Source organism: Gadus morhua, chromosome 23, assembly GCF_902167405.1.
Source record: "Gadus morhua chromosome 23, gadMor3.0, whole genome shotgun sequence".
Taxonomy (NCBI): Eukaryota; Metazoa; Chordata; class Actinopteri; order Gadiformes; family Gadidae; genus Gadus; species Gadus morhua.
In genome coordinates, this window is record NC_044070.1 from 18,058,563 (window position 1) to 18,077,052 (window position 18,490).

At 43.0% G+C, this 18,490-nt stretch overlaps 1 long non-coding RNA gene across 1 annotated transcript; it reads left to right on the forward strand.

Moving 5' to 3' along the window:
• Nucleotides 1-1,693: 1,693 nt before the first annotated feature.
• Nucleotides 1,694-18,390, forward strand: LOC115536847 (uncharacterized). Its single transcript, XR_003974722.1, has 5 exons — nt 1,694-2,446; nt 16,065-16,161; nt 16,305-16,800; nt 18,129-18,245; nt 18,331-18,390. It is a non-coding gene; the product is annotated as an uncharacterized LOC115536847 (long non-coding RNA).
• The last annotated feature ends 100 nt before the right edge of the window (nt 18,391-18,490 follow it).

An 18,490-nucleotide genomic window follows, 5' to 3' on the forward strand; every position in this document is an offset into this window, starting at 1 on the left:
AACTGCTCCACTGATCCTCAGCCCCTGAGAGGGCTCCTAAACGCTGCCCCCAACCCCCCTCACTGCTCCTTCAAGGGTCCCTAACTGGCTACTGTTGATTCTGCTTTTTTATGGTTCGTTTGATTATTCTCGATAATCGATAAAACTGTTCTATACTTAATGGCCCACTATGCAACTTCGGGCATTTCTTCGCTGTTTTCTTGGTTTTGGCACGCACATTTCTCTACAAAGCGCCCCCTACAGCTTCGTAGTAGATATTTCACTACACTGTCGTAACAACTAGTTGACGACCCTTCCCCATGCACTTCTACGCGAGCCATGTGCATTTGTTTTCAAAGAAGCCGGCGAATGCGTGGAGCCATGTCCGAAGTAGATGTTCATAAAGTGTAGGCAAGGTTATACATTTTTAAAAGGGTGTATTTGTATTGCAATAAACATAAATCCATCCTTTTTTATAGTTGACGGGGAGAATTTATATCCTAGATTATAATTGTTTTATCTTAGGTTGAACAGAACAATCAGTGTACGAGGTTTGGCCAACATAATAATCTAAATAAACAAGAACCTGGATTCGGGGATTCAGTCTGTATCTGGGGGACGAGACAGACGAACAGCAAAACACCAACGGGAAACAAAGGTGTTTATATGGTTGCAACCAAGCAAGCTAGAAACATACAGGGCTCACAACAAAACGGTCGAGAAAACAATTTTTACAGGGCTCACAACAAAATGGTTGAGCAAACACATTTGTACAGAGACTATCAACATCAAGAATACCACGAAGACAAAGTTCACCCAAGGGTACTTTCAATTTCAAAAGCAACACGGCCGAGTCGGCGTCTGATTTGCAGTCTTCTTTTTCTTTCAGTTCACGCTATTCCTGAAAAGCTTGCCCAACGTTTACTCGTGTCTGGCCTCTCTGCCGGTCAGTCTCCCTTTTCTCTTCTTCTGTTCCTCCGACATTGGGTTTCTCTTGTCTCTTTTTATTCGGCTGATCTATGATGAATATAACAATCCCTTAGTGACTTGTGTTTACATCGAGCCGGTTCCGTGTTTGGGGGTCTGTGCCGTAAAGCAATTCTTTACTTCGCGAGACACGAGACTCCCGCGAGAGTGGGCGGCGGGTCGACGGCAGAAACATATTCATTTTCTCCGCCAAGATGCGCAAGGGTGAGTCGAAACAACGAACAATCGAACAAAAATGTATAATAGAACCATCGCAATGACTCTTAGCCTGTTATATTAAGGTAAATCAAGCCAAAAACGTTGCATAGTTCCCCTTTCACTCGTGTCTGATCTCTTTTCTGGTCCATTCTTCTTTTGTTCCACCGGCGGTCGCCTCTTGGGTCCCTTATCAGTCGATTGATCCATGATGAATGCAACAATTGCCTCGCAACTGGCTGTTTATATCTAGCCGGTGCCATGTTTGGGTGTGTGTCTGTGCCGTAAAGCATTTTCGAAACTACAATCTGACTACATTTTCGAGGATACTTCCGCCGCGTCACATCCGGGTGCGCTCGGTCCGAACACATCAAGTTGCATATGCGCTTTTTCACTGTAGAGGCGACATGGGAAAATGACACACCCACCAATCGACCCAGAAGTGGATGCAGAACCATCAGCATAACTCTCAACCTGCATACTTAATGTAATTTTGGCTAAAAAAGTTGCATAGTGGGCCTTTAAATGAATCAATCAATAAAAGGTTGTTTGTGCTTAACCAAGTACGACCACCAGAGGGCAGTGTTTCTAGTGTCTTTATCTACACTGACTGAGGACTGAGGAGTTTCATCTGGGTGTAGACATGACACGGTTGGCATCGAAACTAAACACCAACAACTGTGGGAATCATTCATTAGATGAAGACGGCAGGAGGAATGAAGGAAACAATTAAATGAATCCATCTTAGATACGTCTGTAAATAAACAGATGTAGGGAATCAGAGTATTGTTACTCCTCTCCAGCAAGGTGTGTGTCCACAAGGGAGCGAAGCGTCACCCTCAGGGCTCAGTGAACACCCCCCCCCCCTATTTTTCGAAACCCAGGTACCACCAGCCAGAAGAAGCCTCAGGTTATAACTTACTTCTGGGTCTGTGTCCTGATTTGATCTGAGTTGTTCATGACAGCGTGGATACGCTTCAAGGTTGTTTTTTTTGGTTGTTGTCTTTAATGTCTCCTAACTCGGAAAAGTGTTCCAAGTGTTTCCTTGGCTTCTTTTTCTCCAGTTGTATTTTGATACTTTGAGAGTCCCAGGATTTCACCACAGATGATACAAAGTACAGCATTACTTTATACCCTTGAAGGCTTACCGCGTTCACACCAAAAGCTTTAGTTTCACTTTTCACATAAACGATGTGACGCAGTTAGCTGTTGCTCAAAGCTCTTCCGTTGATCCGTCTGCACCGAGGAGCCCAGCAGCTCAGTCTTTACTCCCTCTCTGATTTTGGTGAGTACCTAAATGTCTTTACTTCCTCCTTTCCTTGCTTTTGTGCTTCTATATTTCCACACTACACGGACAGCACACGTTGCCTCACATAGAAGATAAGGTACCGTTTCCTCAATTCATGTTTTCTTCTGATGACTGGTGATGTAGGCCTATTCTTACTAAATTAATGTATTCCTGCTAAATGAATTAGTTTCCAGTAGCCTACATGTTAACTGTTTCAATGTTTTTGGGGTAAAAGAGGCGCTGTTTTAAACGAAGGAGTATGAGTCAGAACACCAATAACTAGTTTCATCGTGTTTTGCGCTTTTATATACGGATCCTATGGTACGGGAACCGGACAGAACTGTTGGTTTGTTCCGTGGATTTTTATTCTGTAGGGAGGTCAGTTTGGTCGTTTGTGGACTTTTATCGTGGAGCTTCATTGGTCATTTGTTAATGATGGTTTATAACTATTGGATCTAAAGGGAAATAAATAATTGTCCATAATTAAATGAACGTGTTAGAAACTGTGTGTGTGTGTGTGTGTGTGTGTGTGTGTGTGTGTGTGTGTGTGTGTGTGTGTGTGTGTGTGTGTGTGTGTGTGTGTGTGTGTGTGTGTGTGGGGGGGGGGGGGGGGGGGGGGGGGGGGGGGTGAGATCTGTAGTGTGACAGTGTGTAGCTAGTCTAGACAGAGGCTGTTTCCCAAAGTGAAGGCTGCAGCCTTGCTAGGACGCGTCCTTGCTAGTCGCGTCCTATGGAGATGAGACTAGAGTGCTAGCTCGAGTGCTTCCTAGCGTTTGTAACGTCGGACTTTGGGAACGACTTGGTAGTGTGGAAGCGCTTCCGCTTTTTAATACTGCGTGTCCGCTTGTAAACACATGTGCGCTTATGAATAAAACATGGCAGCAATCAAGCTGATCGATATTTATTTGACCACAACGCATTAGAATACAAACAGTTTAGAAATAAGCTGAAATCTACCAGTTCAATAGCTTTGTGCAATACCTGTTGGATAAAGAATGTAACTAATATAAATAAAGTTTTCACGTTATAAATTCTAATCGGAATTGATTGAAAATGAATACATTCTTTTATTCTTTATCTTTGCATACCGGTATTTGTTTATGTCCATTTTATATATGTGCGGATGGAAGCATATTCAATGTGTTTCAGTGTCATGGCAATCATGGAAATAATATGTTAAATATGCAAATAATGTTAGATCTGCAGTGATGGGCTTGTGTCACACTTCCACATTGTGCTTTGAACTCAGTAGTCGATTATATTTTGACTTGCAGAATGCAAAATAGACCACAGACACCTAGTTTGCAGAGTTAGGTAGCCCCCCCCCAGCCCCCACTATACCACTGTGGTTCACACTGCATGAGTTGCATCCTGTATTTACCACCTCCTTATAGAAGATGCATATTATATTATATATTCATTCTTTTTTCAAACAAAAGTGAATGTTTCTTTTGTTTTTTTTATTGTTCATCTGATTATTTTATGCCCTCTGTTCAGAGAGCAGAAACATTTTCAGGAAGAGAAATTGTTAAATAAAATAGGTATACAAAACATACATAAATACCTATTTATGTAAACATAAATAGGTATACATAAATAATGTAATCTTGTGAGCGAGTAAATTGACATTGGTGACAGTCAGGGGCGGACTGGGGGAAAAAAGTGGCCCGGGAGTTTCTGTCGGACCGGCCCACTCAATACACGGCGCGCGGCCCACTCAATGGATCGCGCGTATCGAACAGTCAGTGGCCTTCTGGGAAAAATACCCATACACTTAACATTATTTTGGATGATTACAAAGAAATTACATCATATATGTATGTTTGTTTTTTAATAACATTTGGATCCACCAATTTGCCTGGATGGACACATGGAATAAAATGATTATTGGCTATTGTAACACTCCAAGGTAGGTATAGTTTGCTAGATGAATATGCTTACCTCTTGGCTAGTATCAGATGGTTATACAAGTATAACTACAAAGCCTTAAGGAATGAATGTCAGCAGAGAAATACCACACAATAAAGAAACTGGAATCAGAGGGTAGAATTAGTATGAACAATACATTAGAAATGAACAGAACAGAACATACGATGGGGTGTGAACATCAGTGGTATCAGTAGTGTTGCATGCTGGGTGTGTGATTGTTTGTGTGTGTAGGGGTGCTGAAGGTGCATAACAAAACAGTAAGTTACATAACAGAACCTAAACTAACTCTGTCAGCCCAGGTTCTTTAAGCTCATAAATAAATAAATAAATATATATGGTTATAAATAAATATATATATATATATATATATGGATATAAAAAACAATATAAGTATACTCCATACTATAACAGTTTTATTATAAGCCCACTACATGAGTAGTTTTTGCAGCAGCTCACTCTTTTCTGCAACGCCGTCAATGATTTTCTCACTGTCCAGCATCTGCAAAACATCTGTTTGAGTAGCCATCAACATAAAAGCCTCCAGGTGCTGTTTAGAGAGCGAGCTCCTGAGCCTGTTTTTTATGTATTTCAGGGTTGAAAAGCTTCGCTCACATGCTACCTGTGTGACAGAGAGGGTAAGCAGGAACCTGTATGCAAGGCCTATGATGTGGTATGCATCTGTCAGGAGGTTGTACTGCTTCAGAACTCGGTAGCAACAGATTGGACAGTCCTTGCAAGATGACTAGCCTTATGGGCTTGTCCCATTTGGAGGGTACAGCAGGTGGGAAACTAGACGGCTACGCCTACAATCATAGAACTAGAGTTATAATATCATAACTATCGTTCTATTTCATGTAGGCTACGCCGTCTAGGCTTCGCCTTATGGGCTAAGGTGAAGCTGCGAGCGGAGCTTAATCAATGTACTCCTGCTAGACCCCAGTCAAGAAACTTTAGTCACCAGGGCACAGAAGACTCAAAAAAGCAGAGGATGTGCAAAACACAACAGCTTAATAAAAAACGAATTCCTCCTAGATCAAGCAAGGCAATGATCAAGAGAAAAAAGTGAATCTGCAAAGACTCCGGCCCCAATCCGTCCTTCATGAAATCAATGAAAAGTGAAGGGAAAAACCAGAGTAATACGGTTTCCATTAGGTCCGCTACCACCGGGGGCGGAGCTACGGAGTTCGACTCTCCAATAAGGAGCTTCTCTCGTCCGTTTCTTATTTAAAAAACGGCGGGAGTGCCATACTGGCAGACAAAACCAACTCGTCAATCGGCGAGCCAATAGGAACCACCGTTGAGCGCATGCGTAGAACTGGGTGCCGCGTTGCGTGTATGTATGCAAATCCAAATTCTCTACCTCAATCCGCACAGCTGAGAACACTTCGGCTGTGTAAGAACCAATTTAGAGGTGTTTATTAATAAGGTGGAGATCTTTTCTTACTTTGGACTTCCGAAGTCTGTAAAACACATTTTAGAAGACACTTAAAAAAAAATCGAAAAATAGTCACCATGAGTGTGAAGACGGATTGCGAGTAGCAGTATAAAAATCAGTCAGTGCGATTACATAGGTAGGCCTATAGCTTTTGGAGAAAATTACGCTTGTGCCGCTGTGTTAACCATTGTAGGGCTGATGCGCTGATGGGCGTGGGCCGGTACATAATAATGATGGGCCGGTGGGTTTATATTTTCGGCCATCGGCCCACCGGGGATGTCCCCGGTATTCCCGATGGCCAGTCCGCCCCTGGTGACAGTGGTGTTTAACACCAGCTACGTCCATGCAAAATATAGCAACATATCATTAAGTTGCAAAAACGTTTGAAAAGTGGCACAGGTCTTTAGGCTTGATTATTTGCATTAACATGATGAATCTATAAAAAGCAATACGGCACAAAATATTTCCGAAAACTAATATAACTTCACTTCATTCGAACGTGTACTGCTCTGCCATTTTCAAGAACCCGCCCAGTGAACGCAGAGGATTGTGGGTAGTTTTGGCTCGTCTAGGATGCAGCGATGCATCCTTGAAAAATCTCGGAATTCTCCAAAACAAAGGACGCAAAAATGGCGCGGCTTTCTAGTGTCCTCAACATTGGAACAGTGCTTGTCGGCGTTCTATGACGTAGCGTCCTTAAAAGGGCGGCCGTTGAGCATGCTTCCTTGACATTGGGAAACAGCCAGAGTCAGTACGTCTACATGATAGTCACACACTGATGGTGTCATATGCCACGTTTCCACTGCAGGGTGCGGTACAGTTCGGTTCGCCTCAGTACAGTAGGGAGGGGGCGGTATAGCCCAGCTCAGTTCCGAGGTCGCGTTTCCACCGCCGACAGTACCCTTTATGGTAGGCCGGATGTCGACATCATATGGGACATCATAGCAGCGCGACACAGTGTAGCCTGCTCAATAAAAACAATGGAAAAGTTGAACGCGTTCCACATTAAACGGTTCCTCACTGCTCCATCAAGCTCCCTCTGCACGTCTTCCTCCCCAAGAATGCAGAGGAACGTTTCCACCTCCTTGTTCGCCCAAGCAAGCGTTTTACGCGACATGTTCATTGTAAAGAATCATACCTCGAGGCTACTGTTTGCTTGTTTTTATCCCCACGTCGCCCGGAAGTGACGATTCTGTCGACCAGTCAATGGAGGGGGTGTGTAGCTCGAATTTTCCGGTACCCTTTCAGGCGTCTGGTCTCTTTTTCAGTACCCCAACGGAGGAGTACTGAAAACAAGGGCAAAACGAGTACGGCTCAGTCCGGGTCACGCCCACTTTTGGCAGTGGAAACGCAATCCGTGCCGCACCGCACCCTGCAGTGGAAACGCGGCAATAGTCACATACTGTGGGACCGACTTTCAGTCCGGAAGTTCCATGATGCAAACAGGTGGACTCTATTACATGGCACATATGATCCACATAGATTTCTATGCGGAATTGATCTGTTCCTAAAATGTGATCCGAATGTACTGTATACATGGCAGTAACAAAAGTGTCCGTTATGTCTCTCGCATACCTGACCCATCTCTGGACCGGTGGCGACATAATGGACGTCTTATCACTATTTGGCATTGTGAATTTGATTTTAATGAAAGCACAGCAGGTGAGAGCTTTTCTCTGCCTGTTCCTTCAATTAAGAAGGAGGACAGCACAGCTACGTCAATTTCTCGTCCGATCTTTATATTTACCCCCCACCTCCGCCGCAAACAAGAGGAATTTGAATGCGAGTCCGCAGCCAAGACTGGTGGGAGAGAGTGATCTCTCTAATTTAAGAAGTATTTTAACGTTCAGCCTGCAAAGGTACTAGTAGTAGCCTACTCATTTACAGTTATCTCGGACGCACACGGACACTACGATACGCGAGCACGTCATTAATAAACACCCATGTCCCGTTGCTTAGCAACCGGACACGCTTACCGTACTACTTTTACGGAATGATAACAAAGACGTGAATCAGGCAATAAATCCACTTTCCTTGACAGCGGTGAAGTTCGGTGTGCTTAAAAGTACCGACGGAGCTCAGTGGACCAATTGCGAACTACTGCAGCTGCTCTAAGTTAAACCCCAATCTATTCGGAATGAGTGTATACATGGCGATTAAAACGGACTACACCACCTCTTCTATTCGGCATAGAATCTATGCCGAACAGATAATTGTATTCCGAATGAGGCGTATACATGATCATTTTCTATTCCACATAGAAATCTATGCGGATCAGATGTTTCCATGTAAACGCGGCTAGTAAGGCCTACATATTAGAGCATATCTTTTCCCATATTTCTTCGTATTTTGCAATCATAGTATTTGTCCTGTTTCCCTGCAATATTACAATTTGCTCCTAGAAACTGCATCCTGTCCTTTGTGGTACTCATAACATTGTGCAGTGTGCGGCCTCAGTAGCCGCGTTTACATGGACACATCTGATCCGCATAGATTTCTATGCGGAATAGAAAATGATCATATATACGCCTCAACGTTCCCACTTAACGTTCCATTCATTCATTATCATTCAAAGACGGCTATTGCTGACCCAATTAGGAGAGCTTGGTCTAGATCCTGCCCATATTGTTGTGCAGGACGAAGTAGGCTATTGGCAGGGTTCGAGTTATAATTCCATCTCTGTGGGGGTCTCCGTTCACTTGCATGGGCCCTTCACAACAATGCCAGCTTCTTCGGTTGCTAAGCGACGTCAACGTCTTTGGCTAACTATTTCTCTGCTGATAAACACTACGTATGGTAACAAATAAATTGTAAAAAGACACCTTGTGAAGTTATTTTTTAGTTTGGCAAGTAGCCGCTCATTATCTAAAATAAGCCCTTTCAGGTCGAAGCACCTCCGTTTCGCGTCGGTGTCCGGTTCGCCCTGTCCGGGCTTATTTTCCCGATAATGACCGGCGTTCTATTATCCCACTTAACGTCAATATTACTGTATTTTCCGCACTATAAGGCGCACCAGAGTATAAGCCGCAGCAGCTAAATTGAATGATGTGTAGGGCTGCAACAACAAATCGATAAAATCGATAAAAATCGATTACTAAATACGTTGGCAACGAATTTGGTCGTCGATTCGTTGTGTCGCGCGATTAATAAGTTACTCATAGGCGTAGCACTGTTTACAGCCAGCCGCCGACAGGTTGGTTCACGGTTCATGCACGCGCACAGCGAGCTTTAGTGTGAGCGACCACAGCTTGTATTTTGGTCATATCTTAAAACTGGACTGTAGGCCTACATAAAAGTGTTGTACCTTCACTGTCTTTGGGTTAAAAAAACTCCTTCAACACAGGGCTGGGTGATATATCGATATTTAAAATGTATCGATATTTTTTGAAACGCGATATGAAACGAGACCATATCGTCAATATTGATATAATTAAATTTGCGTTGAAATTACAGCACATTGTTCCAAATAACACCAGTTTCAAACCGCGCCTGCTATTTCGTAACTCTGCTTATGTCTCTCCCGCTCTGCCTCCGGCTCACACACACAGCCCCCCCCCCCCCCCCCCCTCCACTGACTCACTTCACTTTTTGAAATCGCGAAACATGAGCCGTGTTCGAAATCGTTCACTATTCATTGGGTATTTTAAGTGCACTATATTGTGCATGAAATTAACCACTGAGAATTCGAACACCACTACAAAATGGCGAGCACCCTATATAGTGCACTATATCCGTGATAGGGAACGATTTCGAACACAGCTATGGAGTCCGCCTGCACAAGCAGCTCCGAGAAGCTTGTTTGCAAGCGAAAGACCAACGGCTCCCTCCATAGTATGGAAATGGTTTGGATATAAGGTGTCTGACGAATTACAGAATCCCGTAATTTGTAGAGAGTGCTTAAAAACTGTCGCAACCAAAGGATTGCAATTCTGTGCATAATATTCCGGAGGTGCACACAGCTTTTGGCCGTGATATTATATATTATTCAACCATCAAACTGTATTCAATTCTGAATGGTAGGAATAGTAATTGTAAATCGAAACGGTAGGTAGGTATAGTAATAACGGTAACTCCACAGTAACTTCAAGGTTTCTCACTCCGCGAGACCCAAACATAAAACATTAAAGGTCCCATGACATGAAAATCTCACTTTATGAGGTTTTCTAACATAAATAAGAGTTCCCCTAGCCTGCCTATGGTCCCCCAGTGGCTAAAACTTGCGTTTGGTGTAAAACGAGCACTAGCTGTTCTGCTCGCCTTTGAAAAAAACGGAGGCTCAGGCGCGCTGATTTGGAATGTCTTTAGGTCTGTCACAAAGCATCTAAGCTCCTCCCCTTACTCTGCCTGGCCCGCCCAGAGACATGACCGTGCGAGAGCCACATGTGTGTGTGAATACACACACTGTAACGCAAGTGTTTCTTGTCGGTTCTTTGACGTCTCTTGTATTTCCACAACGAGACTGTAGTGGGGGTTATCTCAGCCATGGTTGAGAAGGAATTGGGGGAAAGGAACTTTGGCTTTGACTCGCTGAAGTACCTGAACTGCGACATGCCTCCCGTGTTTTCTAGAATATTTACAGAACACGGTTAAAGGCTGTGTGCGCCTCGCCATTGCGATACATCCACTGTTAACAGAGCGCATAGTACCGTGGCTGCAAGCTGCTCAGGGCCACACCCCCACCCTCCTCCTTGACCCGCCTCGCTCCTCCTCATATGCATTATAGCTACAGACACCAAAACAGCGCATTTGGGGGAAGCTCAATGTGCGACTGGCTCGGAGTGGCTGTAACTCTGCACCACAGCAGAATTTCGGGAACGTCTTTGAATACTGTGTTAGTTGCCCACTAATACCAATATTAAAGAATACATAAAATAGCATGTCATGGGACATGACATGCAACGCCCCCCCCACGCAGTCGTTACGGTGCATAATATTTCGGAGGCGCACAAAGCTTTTGGCCGTGATGTTATATATTATAATGTTCTTAAATACGAGGCGGAGGCAGTGTCTAGTCCGCGGTTTATTCAACCATCAAACTGTATTCAATTCCGAACGGTAGAAATAGTAACATCAAATCTGAGCGCGGAGCGCGCCGCCCCCCCCCCCCCCCCCACAAATATCGATATTTATCTTATATCGCTATTCTGCTTGAAGATATTGAGATATGACTTTTGGTCCATATCGCCCAGCCCTACTTCAACTCAGTATCAGTCTAGTCCAACCGAAAACTCTGTCAGCTGCTGCTGCTGCAGACCTTGTGCAGACGGGCTCGGAGTCGGCACCGCGTGCATCAACAGTCATTCAAATCAGCGGTAGTAATCACACAACCGGACGGTGTAGAAAGTCCCGTCAGTTAAAAATAGTAATGCAGTTTTTAAATCCATGTTAAAATCGGTAGGATATAGAGCTAGTTAGCTTAAAAAAAACAACTAACCAATGGTCACAAACAGTGTCAAATGTGATGTGTTCAGGTCGGCTCAGTAATATGATTGATGCGTTCAAATGCAGCAGTAAAAAAAAAAAAATATTGAGATTTTGGTGAAAACTTGTTTTCCCAGTAATATAAAATGGATAGTAAAGATAGAATTATGACCTGTTTAATGTCCTATCTTGAACTATCATCATCTTATCAGCAATTAAAGCAATATTACAAGTTCTATTTCAAGGAGTCTCGAAAATGGTATCAATAGGTTTGACGGGTTAACCATGGACATCCCTTGTATACATATAAAAGTATATCATACATTGTATGTTTTTTTTTGTGTTATCCCAGTTATGTTTTTTTAATCTTTTTATTATTTAATATTACTTTTAATAGTTCCGGGACGTTGGAGCAATAACCTGGTGTTTTTACACTTCAGTCTGCACTGTGAATTTGAAGTAATGTTCCGTTTTTGAATAAAGATGCGGCAATTCCAATTTTTTTTTTTTTTTTTTTCTATCCGATTAATCGAAAAAATAATCAACAGATTAATCGATTATTAAAATAATCGTTAGTTGCAGCCCTAATGATGTGTACATATGTAAGCCACACTGGACTATAAGCCGCAGGTGTTTTAATGTTTAATTACCATTAGGGCTGGTCCAGGCTTCGAATACTCGTTGGTTTTTCCAAGCGAATATTCGAAATCTCGTTCCGGAAAAAAACACCATCAAAAACATTAATAATCCCTATATACTCCCTGGAACCGATTTTGACAGTATATGCATATTTTGTTGAATATTTAATAGCTTTTGAACGTTAATTAGTAGGCCTAAGTAGGTTGAAGTTCCTCAGTTTTTCCCTGTGAAAGCGAACAGCTGTTGTTCCGTTCCAAATCAGCTGTCCTCTGCCATCTCAGCCCTTACGGGAGCTTTTCAATTCATCCTGGAACGTGCATCTTTTCAGGGAATTTGTACAATAAATCCATAACAAATACCGAATATTGATTGTCTTATGTGTCCATATTCTATCCATTATATTGTCCGGGTATTTCCAAGACCCTCACGCTCTGCAGCAAGCCAGTCACAGTTGATTGGCGCGGCGCTGTACAGCGAACGTGAACAAACAACTAAGCTAAGGTTTGCATTTCGTCAAGTATTACTTTTCCTCCCGAGATCCCGTTAATGTTGTGTTATAAAGTAAAGGGAAACAAGATATCTATTCTTCCTCTACCTCTCTCGCTTCTCTGCTTGGTGTCGCTGACGCTCATAGTTTGCCTCCCTCGCTCTGGTAACGTCACGTACGTGAAAAAAAACAACGCAGCTCCGAATACTGAGTTAAGCTTTGAATACTAATTTTCCAAGTGGGCGTTAGCTGTAAAAATCCATAGATTAGCCGCACCGTTATATAAGCCGCAGAATCGAAAAATGGGAAAAAAGGCACGGCTTATAGTCCGAAAATTACGGTACTCTGTATGTGGAAGGAAAAAAGCTTAATTTGTAATTACAATATTATGCTTCTGTATTTTTAGAGACCCCCACAGATATTTGAGTTTGCTGCTTTCATGGGAGCCAGACCTCTCTCTATGGGAGCTCAGCTCCCACTGGCTCCCACCTAACTCGAACCCTGGCTATAGGTCTTTTTACACTGCCGAGCCGGTTCGGACGCCTGGCGATTTCACCTTCTTATCTCAAGTTTCCTGTGTAAAAGCGAGGGGGTCAAATCCCCCATTCGTCACGGCCCGTTCGAAGGCGGGACTCCGCACGGAGTCTCTGACCTCTTTAGAATAATTTGTATAATTGCATACTCCCGAATGTTTTCATTTTTTTATGAATGAAGACACCCGCATGCAGTAATGAGTTCACTCTTAGTGTAGACTACAAATGCTACAAATTAACTATGGTCAGGGCTGTTCGTTACTGTCTAGACAGGGTCCAATAAATAGAACTTCATTACAGCCTCACCGAAGCGCCTACAGTGCTTAATGCAAACAATCGCAACAAAAAACGCCTACAGAAATTCTCAAGACACCCCGCTGGTCTCAGCATGATGCATGTCTAGTAGCCTATGTCTTCTGTCATTGATCAATATGAGGACATTTTAACCATGATGGTTGAATTAAAATCAGAGGGAGACAGCAAGTGCAGCTCGAAAGTGACCTCCCACACAAGAGCAATGGAATCATTTGATTTTATCGTCCTACGGGTACCCTGGAGTCCTCGTTAGCTACGAGCGTTTTCACGACGTTCGTTACCAACGATGCTTTCGGAAAATGGTGTGAAAACTGTACGATGCTCGTACGACGCACTTCACGATCCACTTAGGCTAACGATGCTTTCGGGAAACTGGGCCCTGCACCAGAGTTCAATGTTGTCAAAAATGTGACGTCTTTAGCTTTCTGACCAATTGCACACCTGGGCTGTGCCACTTGAGGAGGGGCCGCTCGTTAGGTGAGTGCCACATGCAGCGCTCAACTATTGTTCTTCATAGGTTTTATTCTTTCTTACCTTCTTTTTCTTATTCTCTACAAACTTTTGGACCCATCTCCTTCCACAATTTTTCCCCTAGAGACTGTTCAGATTACCTTGGAATCACACACTAACTTTAAGATTTTTTTTCAATGGGAGGACGCCGAAGCCATCAGCCCATTCTGATACTTACTACTTACAACTACTAAATCAATAATAATCTGAAAACTGACACATTTATACATTTCAGAAGGACAGTTTAACAGTTTCATTTCATACCGGCTTCGTATATTTTCAGTTGCTCTCATTGACTTAAGTTGAGGCTATAGCATGAGGACTTTCTAGCAGTGTTGCCAGATTGGGCAGTTTGACTATGCTATGGGGACCCCCGTTTATATGGCTAGAGGCTAGGTGCGTGCTACATACTGTATGTGGTTTACTCCCGGTAAAAGCTAAACGGTAACAACAATGCCTTAACCAACTTCTTCACATCACGTCTGTTTTGGCAATTTGGCTCCTTTTAATCACGGTAAGCAGGAAAAATTAGCATTGGGCGGGTACATATAATTTGAGCTGGTTTTGAAAAAAACTGGCGGGATTATTAAAATTATTTTTTCAAACATCTATCAATGCCATATTTTGGAGCGCCTTGTCCAATGCGCCAATGCTACCACGACAACAGCTTTCCGGGTGGTGTCCATGTTTTTCTCCAACGACCGAGAGAAAACGCTTGAAGTGTGGGTGTGGCGTCAGATCCGAGATCCGAGTTGGTTCGCAGAGAATACTCAAACGCAGCAATAGTTCATTATAGATCATTATTTGCATGACTAATTTGAGGGTGGTTTTGTTTTAGCTCATGTACCAAACATACATTTTCTGTGGCTGTATCCCTGCATACAGAGCACGTGTGCTTGTGCGTGTGTGTGTGTGTTTGTGTGTGTGTAACATAAAAGTTATTAGGTCAATTAGGTCGCATTCAGGTGTTAATTGTGCTCACCATTGGTCTTTTACATACCTATTTTGTGTGTTGTGTATTAATGTAATCTCATTGAAGACCCATTCTCTGCTGCTGTCAGTGTGTTCTTTACACAGGCCTTGTGTGGTTTGTGTGTGAGAGATAGATGAGATGTTCCTTGTATACCACATAACATCACAGTTAATAATTGGGTTGCCTTTAGATGTGTTAGAAGTATAGGATAATCGTTTTTCGGGAAATATACATTATTTCTTTTTGGTTGATTGGCCGGTTTTTAGTCTATAGTTGGGCTGGAAATTGCCAATCCGATTTTGCAACACATGCTATCTACACAAACAATGATACAATGAAAGCTGAGACTCAAAGGAGTCCAACGCTATAAGACTCATCATTTTGTGAGCTTATTTCGAGGAACTAGCTGTGAAGGAATAAGGTCAATGACATACCTTTCCAAGTTACTACCGCACGCACGCACGCACGCACGCACGCACGCACACAGAGATCAGCTTTTCTATATTTTATCTCAAATGTATTCAAAATTGATTAATCATTTGTTGGTGGTGTTCACATTGTTTACTCATTTTAACATTTCTTTTCGTCTTAAATGATGTGGCTTTACTAAAACATTTTCAACTTCACTTTGCACTGCAGCACTCACCGCATATTCTGCAGGAAATGCATTTTCTAGTTGACTCCCCTCTGCAAATATAGACTTGGTTGTGGGGCTGCTTGATTATGGGAAAAATCATAATCATGATTATTTTGGTCAATATTGAAATCACGATTATTCAAATGATTATCTTTGAGTTTGAAAACATGATGTATTTATTCAGCGTGTCTCTCCCAAAAAACAATTTGTAACTGAGAACTTTGATATTTCGCCTTACAAAAATTCACAAAATGGTCAAAAAGAAAATGTTCCAATCTAAAATAATATGAATCCAGCTGTTCTTTCTATAAAACATTTTATTAAAAAAAAAGTTTGACGCAATCAAAATTAGATTAGTCGCCCAGCCCTTCTTGATTGTGACGTTAACAGGTTGTGAGTGCTTGCGTGTGTTTGTATGTGGGAGGCAGTGAGTGAGAGGCTGCGAGCGCACAGCTCAGGCTGGCCGGACGGCGCAGCAAGGAGATTTAATATATGCAATATTGTTAGCTCGCAGTAATCAGCCCAGCGGCCCCGAAACGTTAACGATCCACCGGGAATTCTCCCGATGACCACTCCGCCACTGGAGTTTGATAGAATGTGTAGCTCTAGACAGAGAGAGTGATAGGGTGAGTCTATGTCTGACAGGAGGAGGATAGGAAGCCTTCACTGCAGTCATTTTACAGTCGGTACTTAAATAGAATCCGCAGAAACAATATATAGTTGTGTTTGTGTCCAGGTATCCAGTCTACTATGGATGAGGAGAGAGAGGAGAGGGGTCCTACCTCTAAAGGAACTCTGTCTGAGGAACATGTCCGCCAGAGCAAAGCTAAGCGGTAAGAAGAGTGACAGCTCTATGGATCATCCTCATAACTTTAAAGATGGAAATCAGTCTACTGAGAAGAGGTCATGATTTGTCAAAGATTATAAAACTAGAGCATCTATCAAAAACCCATAAATCCTGATGTTGTTTTTCTAGAAGACTCCAGCCGGAGAGAGCAGTCTCCCCTGGACCCAGCTGTGTCTCCATGAAGAGTGACTGGTCTATGCAACATCCTCCTGACCTTAGAGATGGAAATCAGCAAGTAGCTTCTAAGAAAAGGGGAGGATTTATAAAACAAATAATCGCCTTAAACAACATCCACAAATCTTAACTTAATGTTTGCTTTTCTAGAAGGAGGCAGGAGAGAGCAGACTCCCCTGGACCCAGCTGTGTCTCCATGAAGAGTGACTGGTCTATGCAACATCCTCCTGACCTTAAAGATGGAAATCAGCAAGTAGCTTCTAAGAAAAGGGGAGGATTTATAAAACAAATAATCGCATTAAAAAAACATCCACATATCTTAACTTGATGTTTGGTTTTCTAGAAGGAGGCAGGAGAGAGCAGACTCCCCTGGACCCAGCTGTGTCTCCATGAAGAGTGACTGGTCTATGGGTCCTCACTTTAAAGATGCACGCCACTCCAGAGAGGAAGGGTATGCACTTGTTAAAGATAATAAAGATACAGCATCTATGCAAAATCCCCAAAAAACTGGTTCATATTTTTTTTTTAATATTGTAGAACACTCCGGGTGCTCCGGCGGGAGTCCTTGAGCTCTATATCTAAATAATATCATATAATGCATAACACGTCAGGTTCTCTGACATCTCTGGTTCTTCCACTTCCACAGCAATCTGACGTAGACTGATCCGCGACATGGAGGAGAAAGGCTTTGTCGGGAGACAATCACGGGCAACAATCCCTTTCTCCTCCACGTCGCGGTTCTGTACTTCAGGGAGTCAAAGCCAAAGTTTCTTTCCCCCAATTCCTTCTCAACCATGGCCGAGATAACCCCCACTACGAGTCTTGTTGTGGAAATACCAGAGACGTCAGAGAACCCAACGTGTTATGCGCCATAACACCAACAGCAGAACGGTTATCCAAATAACAAACATTTGCGTTACAGTGTGTGTGTATTCACACACACACACACATGTGGCGCTTGCACGGTTGTAGCTCATTGTCTCATTGGCGGGCCAAATTCTCTGGGTGGGCAAAGCAGAGAAAGGGGCAGTAACATGTCCCAAATTCAAAATCGGCGCGTCTGAGCTTTGTTTTTTCGAAGGCAGAGCAGGATACCCTCGTTTTACACCTAACGCCATTTCTTGCTACTGGGGGACCATAGGCAGGCTAGGGGGACTTATATTAATGTTAGAAAACCACAAAAAGTGAAATGCCATGGGACCTTTAAAGATGGACGCCCCCCCCAGAGAGTAGAGGTAGGAGTTTTAAATAAACCAGTATTTTTACTGACCATTCAGGAAATATTTGTGTTTTTGGATTGGATGGGAGGATGAGAGGCCAGAGGTGGAACAGAACTTTAGAGGAAGAGGATTTCAGGAAGATTTAAATTCTTTGGTAGTTTGAAGGGGAGTTGTTCATTTTTGCTGACTTGTTAACTGCTAATCTGTTAATAGGTTATTCTAGCTGACAGAAACCTGGCCATCTGATGTTAGGCATAGGGTTAGGGGTTGCTGTCTGAATGTTATATGTTATGTAACTCTGAGGAGTTGTCATTACTGTAGACATGGTGATGAGCAGGGCTGTGATCTAAATATAATCATGAACCTTGTACTTGTCCTTCATATGGAATGAATACTTTATTAACCTGTTTACTTCAGCATGAACTATTCTCCTCCAGATATAATACACATGTGTGCGTGTGTGTATGTGTTGTCCATCTCTGAGCTAAGCAGTGATATCATGACTCCATCATTAGTCTGAGTAAAAGCTGTGTGTGTGTGTGTGTGTGTTGTGTTGAAGCCCTGCGCAGCAGGAGAGAGTAGACTCCCCTGGACCCAGCTGTGTCTCCATGGAGGGTTACAGCTCTATGGAATATCCACCTCACCTTAAAGATGGAAATCAGTCTATTGAGAAGCGGTGAGGATTTGTCAGAGATTATAAAACTACAGCATCTCTCAGACATCCATGGTAATCTGGTTAATCCTGGTTCTTGTTTTTCTAGAAGGGTCCAGCAGGACAGAGCAGACTCCCCTGGACCCAGCTGTGTCTCCGTGAAGAGTGACCACTCAATGGAACCTGTTAGCTTTAAAGATGGACGCCCCTCCAGAGAGGAGAGGTAGGAGTTTTTAAAAGGCAAACAATTGACCAGTTTCTTGTTGCGG